At 40.4% G+C, this 8,980-nt stretch overlaps 1 pseudogene; it reads left to right on the top strand.

Annotated features, from left to right (window-relative positions):
- The first annotated feature begins 438 nt into the window (after positions 1–438).
- LOC133073937 (large ribosomal subunit protein uL15m-like) lies at positions 439–1,328 on the top strand (annotated as a pseudogene).
- Positions 1,329–8,980: the final 7,652 nt, after the last annotated feature.

Below are 8,980 nucleotides of genomic sequence, written 5' to 3'. Positions count from 1 at the left end.
ACTAGTTACAGGCTCATGAAAGTGAAAGTGAAAGTTGTTCACTTTGCAACCCCATGGACTGTAGCACGCCAGTCTCCTCTGTCCATGGAATTCTCCAGAACTCTTTACCGTTTGAACTACTCAGGAATCTAGTAGGTTCATGAAGTCACACTAAAATTAGTAATAAATCTCTAGAGTTAATGTAAAGTCTACATTTTCATGCACTGAAGAGTAAAAAGACATGTAAATCTTCAAGATTTGCTGTTTATATGGAATCACTGGGCATCACACCATGAATATGGATCTAACTTTAGTCTGAATATTCCTCCTTTCTAATCCTGAACCCCTATAAAGGAAGAGGAAGGGCTTCCCTCATGGCTCAGCGGTAAAGAATCCACCTGCAGAGATCACGTGTGTCTGGATGCCAGGCGCCCTTGCGGCGTCTCATGCAAGCGGGTCATGGCTGGCCCGGTGCAGGGCGCAGGGCCCGGGGCCCTGGACCTGCTTCGGGCTCTGCCTCGTGTGAGCCTGGCTAACTTGAGGCTGAACCCAGGCTCCAGGAAACCGGAAAGACGATGAAGAGGTCAGAAAAGAGGTAGGAAGTGTGGCAGGGGCCACAAGGGAGAACGTCAGAGAGGAATCTGGCCCCAGCTGGGCTTTGAAGGAAGCCAGACTCCATTTTACCTTCGAATCCCAAAATACAGGTTTAATGAAGGACACAGCTTCAGACGCCAGTATCAGCCTTTGAGTCTCAACAGGCTTCAGTACCTGATTGACTTGGGCCATGCTGATCCCACACAACCTACTGACTTAACCCAGCTGGTCAATGGGCGAGGTGTTACCATCCAGCCATCTAAAAGGGACTACGGAGTCCAGTTGGTAGGGGAGGGCGCTGACGCCTTTAAGGCAAAAATTAACATCGAAGTTCAGCTAGCTTCTGAGCTGGCCATTGCCGCCATCGAGAGGAATGGGAGTGTCGTCACGACCACCTTCTACAACCCGCGAAGCCTGGAAATTCTGTGCAAACCCATCCCATTCTTTCTCGGTGGGCAACCCATTCCCAAGCGGATGCTCCCCCGGAGGCACTAGTGCCCTACTACACTGATGCGAGAAACCGAGGCTACTTGGCAGATCCCGCCGGATTTCCCGAAGCAAGACTGGAGCTCGCCAAGAAGTATGGCTATATTTTACCCGACATCACTAAAGTCGAACTCTTCAAACTGCTCAGTACTCGGAAGGATCCACGGCAGAGTTTCTTTGGTCTGGCTCCAGGATGGGTGGTGAACATGGCAGACAAGAAGATTCTCAAACCTACGGATGAGAAGCTGCTTGAGTACTACAACTCCTGAGCTCCGTCCAGGGGAGCCAGTGGTAGGAGGGCACTGGAAGGGGCAGTGACACGTGTTTCCCACTGCATTGGCTCAGTTTGTGGTTCTGCGACGGATGATGTTTTCTGTGTAATCACGTCTTTTTTTTTTTTTTTTTTAATAAAAATTAAAAATACAGTAAGCAAGGGCTGCATGGAAGATGTGGATCTGTGTGTGTCTCAGCAACATGAGCTTGCTGGCACGCTGCCCAAGGGAGCGGGAGGCTCTTAGACCACTTCCCCTTGAGTTTTCCATCATCTTCCCTTTCAGGTCTTGTCTTATTTGTTGCAAATCAGAATGAATGCAGATGGGCTGGCTCGCTTCATTGTCCGCTCGGTTGGGGTCTGAGGGCTGCTGAGGAGCTGGTGTACCTCCTGGTTAGCCCTGAGGAACCTCTTACCCAGAGTCGAGACAGCAGCCCTTCAACCAGACTGATGAAGATGTTGGATGTGAGTGTAAGGCTGGTGAATAGTTTCTAAGTATTGCAGCATTTGCTGGCAAGATTGAAATGAAAATTCCAGGTGAATTCATTTTTCTTAACTCTGGCAGAGCTGTCAGAAACGATCAAGCCATTAACATTTTTTTTTCTTTGAAAAAGGTAAATGTTCTAATGATATAATTTTGCTTATTTCCTAGACTTTGAAAACCTTTGTGTTTCAGTCTTCTTAAATGATTTTGAAGAAAATGGTCAATGGTTATATAAGCCATTAGAACAGTTAGTAACGTGAAAATTAAACTATCAATGTAAAAGGAAAAAAAAAAAAAAAGAATCCACCTGCATGTGGGAGACCTGGGTTCTATCCCTGGGTTGGGAAAATCCCCTGGAGGAGGGTGTGGCAACCCACTCCAGTATTCTTGCCTGGAAAATCCCTATGGACAGAGAAGCCTATCGGGCTACAGCCCATGGGGTCACAAAGAGTCGGATACGACTCAGTGACTAAGCACAGGAAGGAAAGGAATGAGGGAAGAAGGTGAGAAAAAAGGGAATGAAGGGCAAGAAAGGGAGAGAAGAAGGAAGAAAACAAGCAAGTTCCATTTTCATTTTAACTAGGACATAGAAAAAAAATCCACAAATTCAAAAATACATACAGTCTAAAGCAGCTGAAATTTGCCCTTAGCCTCATGGAATGAAGTGGCATAGAGAGCAGTGGTACATGTAGAGAAACCAAGTTTCCAGTGGGGCTGAAAAGCAGCAGAAAGAACGAAAAAGGGAAAAAAAAAGAAAAGAAAAAACTGTATTTCTTGGAGGCCAAGAGTCCAAGAAGAAAGGAGTTTGGAGAAATATTTTGAGTGGAGATGAGATGTAATAGACTGAGATCCAACTGAGATAGCATATGGGTTAAAATGGAGTGATTACGCCAGTCAGGATGGCTGCTATCCAAAAGTCTACAAGCAATAAATGCTGGAGAGGGTGTGGAGAAAAGGGAACCCTCTTACACTGTTGGTGGGAATGCAAACTAGTACAGCCACTATGGAGAACAGTGTGGAGATTTCTTAAAAAACTGGAAATAGAACTGCCATATGACCCAGCAATCCCACTTCTGGGCATACACACTGAGGAAACCAGAATTGAAAGAGACACGTGCACCCCAATGTTCATCACAGCACTGTTTATAATAGCCAGGACATGGAAGCAACCTAGATGCCCATCAGCAGACGAATGGATAAGGAAGCTGTGGTACATATACACCATGGAGTATTACTCAGCCGTTAAAAAGAATTCATTTGAATCAGTTCTAATGAGATGGACGAAACTGGAGCCCATTATACAGAGTGAAGTAAGCCAGAAATATAAAGAACATTACAGTATACTAACACATATATATGGAATTTAGAAAGATGGTAATGCAAAACAGAAAAAGAGACACAGATGTACAGAACAGACTTTTGGACTCTGTGGGAGAAGGCGAGGGTGGGATGTTTCAAGAGAACAGTATCGAATCATGTGTGTTATCTAGGGAAAAACAGATCACCAGCCCAGGTTGGATGCATGAGACAATTGCTTGGGCCTGGTGCACTGGGAAGACCCAGAGGAATCAGGTAGAGAAGGAGGTGGGAGGGGGGATCGGGATGGGGAATACATGTAACTCCATGGCTGATTCATGTCAATGTATGACAAAACCCACTACAATATTGTAAAGTAATTAGCCTCCAACTAATAAAAATAAATGAAAAAATAAAATAAAATGGAGTGATTAAATGGAACTAAAGTCAAAGAGTGAGAGTTAAGCCTTTAAAAATTCAGAAAAATCCGGAAGAACACAACTTCTGACAATAAGAGGCTCAGTCATGTTTCTGGGACAAGAACTATGCTCCTTGGTTATATTAACCAACAAGGAAGCAGAAAAGCCCAGAACAGGAAGAAATCCTCCAATGTCCAGTTTGATTGAGGCATGTGAAGAAGATATATCCTCACAGGAAAACTCACAGTATGATCCTATTTGAAGAAGACGGTTGGTATCATTTGCAGCAGAGGACAAATTTGGAAGGCCATAGTATTCCTTGATCTCTTTTTCCTCTTCTCAAACCTTTGAAGAGCTACTTCAGGCAAATTCAATTCATTCAATCATGTATTATAAAGAGATGATCTAACATAGCCTTGATAAAAAACACTATAAGAAAAATGGAAGAATCATAACTTACTGTTGGAAAAAAGATATACAAAAAGTATATTGCCATGTATTAATAACATATGAAAATTATAATCAAAGATCTACTATCAAATTCAAAAGTTTAATAAACCAATCATGGCCACAAAGGAAAATGGCAAACTGAAAAAATAGGAATTGAGGAAAGAGGGAAGATAAGATGAAGAAGTGAAATATAAGTGTGCAAATTGAAAGAAGCACAAGAAAGAGTGGGTATTGTGGAATACAAGGTAAAGAAAATTGAGGATAGGAATAAACACATTAAATAAAGAAATGGAATTAAAATACATTAGTGAAAATGATAGATATGAAATGGGATGAAAATGGGATAAAGCCGTGGATGAAATAGAGTGCAAATGACAGATATAGAAGGTTGGCAAAGCAGGGCAATATAAACATAATAAGGTCTCTGAAGGAAAAAAAATAGACAAAAAGACAAGACAAATATTTTAAAATAAAACTGAAGGAAATTTTTCTGGCATAAAAAGGCATCAATTTAAATATTAAAAGAGTAAATTATGTACCAGTGTGGAAATGGTGAGCAGAATATACATTCCAAGAATAGTGGAGGGCGTGAGCCTCCTTCAATTGCCAAGATCCGGTGCAAAGATCAACTTACTGACAAGACCCCCTCCAACAACACAAGATGATATTTGCAAATAATATGATTGTATTGCTTGACCGATGTAACTAACTAAAAACCTAGTATAGTCTGAGAATTCAGTAATACAGCAGGGCTCCAAACTATAAATCAGAAATAAAAAGAATCTATGTAAACAGAAAATAAGCTAGAGGATTAAATGGGGGTGGGGGGGGAAGCACATTTATATCAGCTGTAAAGAAAAAAAAAAGAAAAAGAAGGAGAAAATTATTAGGAGAAACTTAAGAAATATTCATATATTACACAAGGAAAAATTTAGAACACTACTGAAAATCTCAAAGGAACTGAACAAATTAAAAATACCTCTACTTCTTAAAAAGGAAGAATCAACAACAGAAGGATGTCAATTCTTCTGAGTTTATTTATAATGTAACATGATATTTATATGTTTTATGAGCTGCTGCTTCTCCCAGGCACAATTTCTACGCCAGAGCTCTGGAGCTGTGGGCAGCACAATGGCAAGCTTCTCTTTGAGTGAAACCCCACAGCACCCTGGTAGGTGGGTGAGGGGGCAGCCCACAGTTGGAAATCACCTCTTGGCTTGTCTCTCCTATATCTAATCACTGCCTTACAAGCCTGGGCAAGGGCATTTAGAGCCTTGTACTCTCAGCGTATTGTGCCCGAGTAGAGTGTTCCCTTTAGGGACTGAATGGGAAATGAAAATTTTCATTTCTGAACCAAATTTGCCTCACACTGAGCTTCTGAGGGCACAAATAAGGCAGAATGCAGACTGCTGATGTCTTGCTCCTTCCAGGAAGAAAGTTCTCTTACTGGGGGCTGCTGGGGAGGGAGCCTTGTGTTCTTGGCTGTGGCATTCTGAAGTGAATTTTTCACCTTGCTGAGCTGGGTATAGACAGGGAACTCAAACACCATAGATTCTGGCCTTTCCCAATTTTTATGGACTTTTTTTTTGCTTCTTGCCCTTAGAACCATTTCTAGAGGCTTCAGATGGTTGCTTTTTATAATTTTCACTGTTTCTCTGGGAAAGAGATCAATAGAATTCCTCACACTGACATGTCAGGAGTTAATCTGCTAAACTTTTATTTGTAGTAAGAAAATTAAAGGAGAAAACTGTACCAAGATTTTTAACCAATCAGATTAGCAAAATCTAAGTATGTTTCAGTACACTCTGTTGATAACTCTAAATAAACCATCCTAAACACTATTCAGGTTGGATGTAAATTTATATGATCCCTAGAAAGGCCAATCCTGAAACACAAGTTACAAAAGCATTTACCCTTTGACCTGGCAGTTCTACTTCCGGTTTTTATCCTATAGTTGTATCTGCATGCATAGCATTATTTCTAAGAACAAAATTCTGGAAATAATGGAATTATTGAAGGAGGCTAAATAAAGAGTGAAGAAATAATCTATATAGTGATGTGAAAAGAGCTCCAGGATATATTCAATGGGGAAAAAAAGATGTATACTAGCTTCTTTGTGAGAAATTGGAGGGGAGGGATAAATATATATTTACTTGAATTTTCAGAAAGAAACTCTGTATGTGAGTATGGGAGTAGAAGACACAAACCACTATGCATAAAATAAGTAACAAGGATATATTGTATAGCACAAGGATATACAGTCATTTTTTCATAATAACTTTATATGAAGTATTATCTGTTAAACTATTGAATCACTATATTGTACATCTGAAACCAATAAGATACTGTAAATCAACTATAATTCAATGAAAAATAATTAAAAAGGAAACTGTAAAGATATCAAAGAAATCAATAAAATTAGAAACTTGTACAGAACATAGATATGGCAGGGGTAGGAATGAGGTTTCCACAGTGTTCTTTTGATACCGTTAGGCATTTTGAACCATGCAAACATATTATCTGCATAAAAAAATTAAATTTACAAAAGAATCAAAACATAGAATTTCTAGTAGGATAAACTTACCAGACAGAAAGTGGCCTTTGCTTTTATTATATTCAGCTCCTTGAATTTACAGATGAAGAAATGAAGGTCAGGATAGAAAAAGGGACAACCCTAGGATACATGCCAAGTTCTTAGCAGAATTGGGATTGGGACTTATATGCTCCGATTTTAAATCAGGTCTTTGCCCACTTTTGAATATCTGCTTTTGTTATTAGAGAACCCTTTGTTTAACTTTTACTATGTATTATGGAAAGGAAACATCATAGTGAAAACTAATATACCCTGAGCCCTTTCTGCCCTGTGGTGCGCTCTATCCATCTGGAATGTGTGGCTTATCAAAATAGCAGCCTCCACATCACCCCTAATGCTGGCATGACAGCTCCATGTGCCAGAAGCACCTTTCATTAAAAATTCACGAAAGCAGACTCCAAATGGCCACATTCTGCAGCACTTTCTTCTTGCAAACCACTTTACTAAAGTTTTTCCCTTTTTTGGCCATCTTAGAAATGCCATCTTAGGCATTTGTCCACCTTGATGATAGCATGGGTATTCATATCTAAATTCATATTTAAAATCATTCAAAAATTTGGTAATGCCACAAAACAATCTGTCTAGAGATCAGAGGGATAGTGTCTAAATTACCAAATACTAAAGCAGAGGCAAAAGCTGTCGCGAACAAGACTTGATTGACGCAAATGAATTTAAGCTTTTTCTACAGATATTTCTTAATACAGTGGCCCTGGTTGCATCTCAAAATGTGTAAAGCAGGCATAATTTCTCTGTGAATGCTTTCTCCTGCTCACTACTCAGTCCCTGAGGTTTAAAGATTGTTGAGGAGCACCAGCTACAGGATTAACCATGTGATCCAGATGTGGCCAGAGGACCCCATCCTCCTGACCACAGTGATTAGATCAGGTATAGGCACATGACTCAGACATCACAGGTGGTACTAGTGGTAAAGAACCTGCCTGCCAATGGCAGGCATAAGAAGCATAGGTTCGATCCCTGGGTGGGGAAGAACCCCTAGAGGAGGAAATGGCAACACACTCCAGTATTCTTGCCTAGAGAATCCCATGAACAGAGGGGCCTGGTTGGCTATAGTCCACGGGGTTGCAAAGAGTCGGGCATGACTGAAGTGACTTAGCATGGAACATAATTCAGCCTGAGCCAATAAGAACACATAAAACTTTGCTGGCCATGTCCAGAAAAGCCTCCCTTTTCTCTTGGAGTTGTTAAACTGAAAGAACGCTGCCGCTGCTGCTGTTAAGTCTCTTCAGTCGTGTCCGACTCTGTGCGACCCCATAGATGGCAGCCCACCAGGCTCCCCCGTCCCTGGGATTCTCAAGGCAAGAACACTGGAGTGGGTTGCCATTTCCTTCTCCAATGTGTGAAAGTGAAAAGTGAAAGTGAAGTCGCTCATTTGTGTCCGACTCGTAGCAACCTGATGGACTGCAGCCTACCAGGCTCCTCCGTCCATGGGGTTTTCCAGGCAAAAGTACTGGAGTGGGGTGTCATTGCCTTCTCCAGAAAGAACGTTAAGTCTAAAGATTCCAGTAGTCAGCTTTTCTCTCACAAAGAAAGAATTCAGAAGAAACCCAACATAGAGAAATCAGAATCTGAAAGACTCCTGATGACAGTACTTGTACCTGAATCAGCTGTGTCTTAAAATTAGTCCTTGAACTTTCCAGTTCTATGAAGAGGGAAAAATAGGATCTTTTTTTGTGGTTATTTAGGCTAGATTTGAGGATCTGTCTCTTGCAGCTCAAACATCCTAACAGAAAACTTTTCTTATTTAATTATAAGGTAGGTTATAGAAACATTTTCTTACATTTTAATGCTCTCTAAATTATTTTATTCCAATAAAGTCTTCATGAAAACACAAAGATTATACTTAAGGAAGCAGATATTTAATGTATATTCCTTACTTTAATCCCAAATTCTCTGAAGCACTTGGAAGTTTTTCAGTAGAAAAACAAAGATTCTGGGAAAAAAAAGCACTAGGAATAATTTTTATGATCCTTCTTATAAGTTATAAAGCACCGTCATATGCTAGCAATCTCATTCTCCTTAGCAAATACTGAGAGATAGTAGAGGACAGAGGAGCCTGGCGTGCTATAGTCCATGGGATTGTGAAGAGTCAGACACAGTTTAGCAACTGAACAACAACTATCCCCACAACAAGTTTTTAAGGTGGACCGTGTTTCAGCAATATCATTTTGAAAATAAACAAAGCCAAGTCTTAACTTATCCAAATCACAGAGCTAAGGAAGGCAACAAGATCTGAATGCAAGTATTCAAATTTATTCCTCATATGTCCATTCCACCACACTGATTTAGATCAGAACAAACAAAATGTGACTATTCAATTGAAAGATTTAATCTCAATTGCAACTGTTCATTTTCACCAGGGTTCTGAAAACCCTATGGATTCTCTCTTT

This window comes from Dama dama, chromosome 19 (assembly GCF_033118175.1).
Source record: "Dama dama isolate Ldn47 chromosome 19, ASM3311817v1, whole genome shotgun sequence".
Lineage (NCBI taxonomy): Eukaryota > Metazoa > Chordata > Mammalia > Artiodactyla > Cervidae > Dama > Dama dama.
The sequence above is the reverse complement of the archived record's forward strand: the minus strand, read 5'-3'. Positions and strand labels throughout refer to the sequence as shown.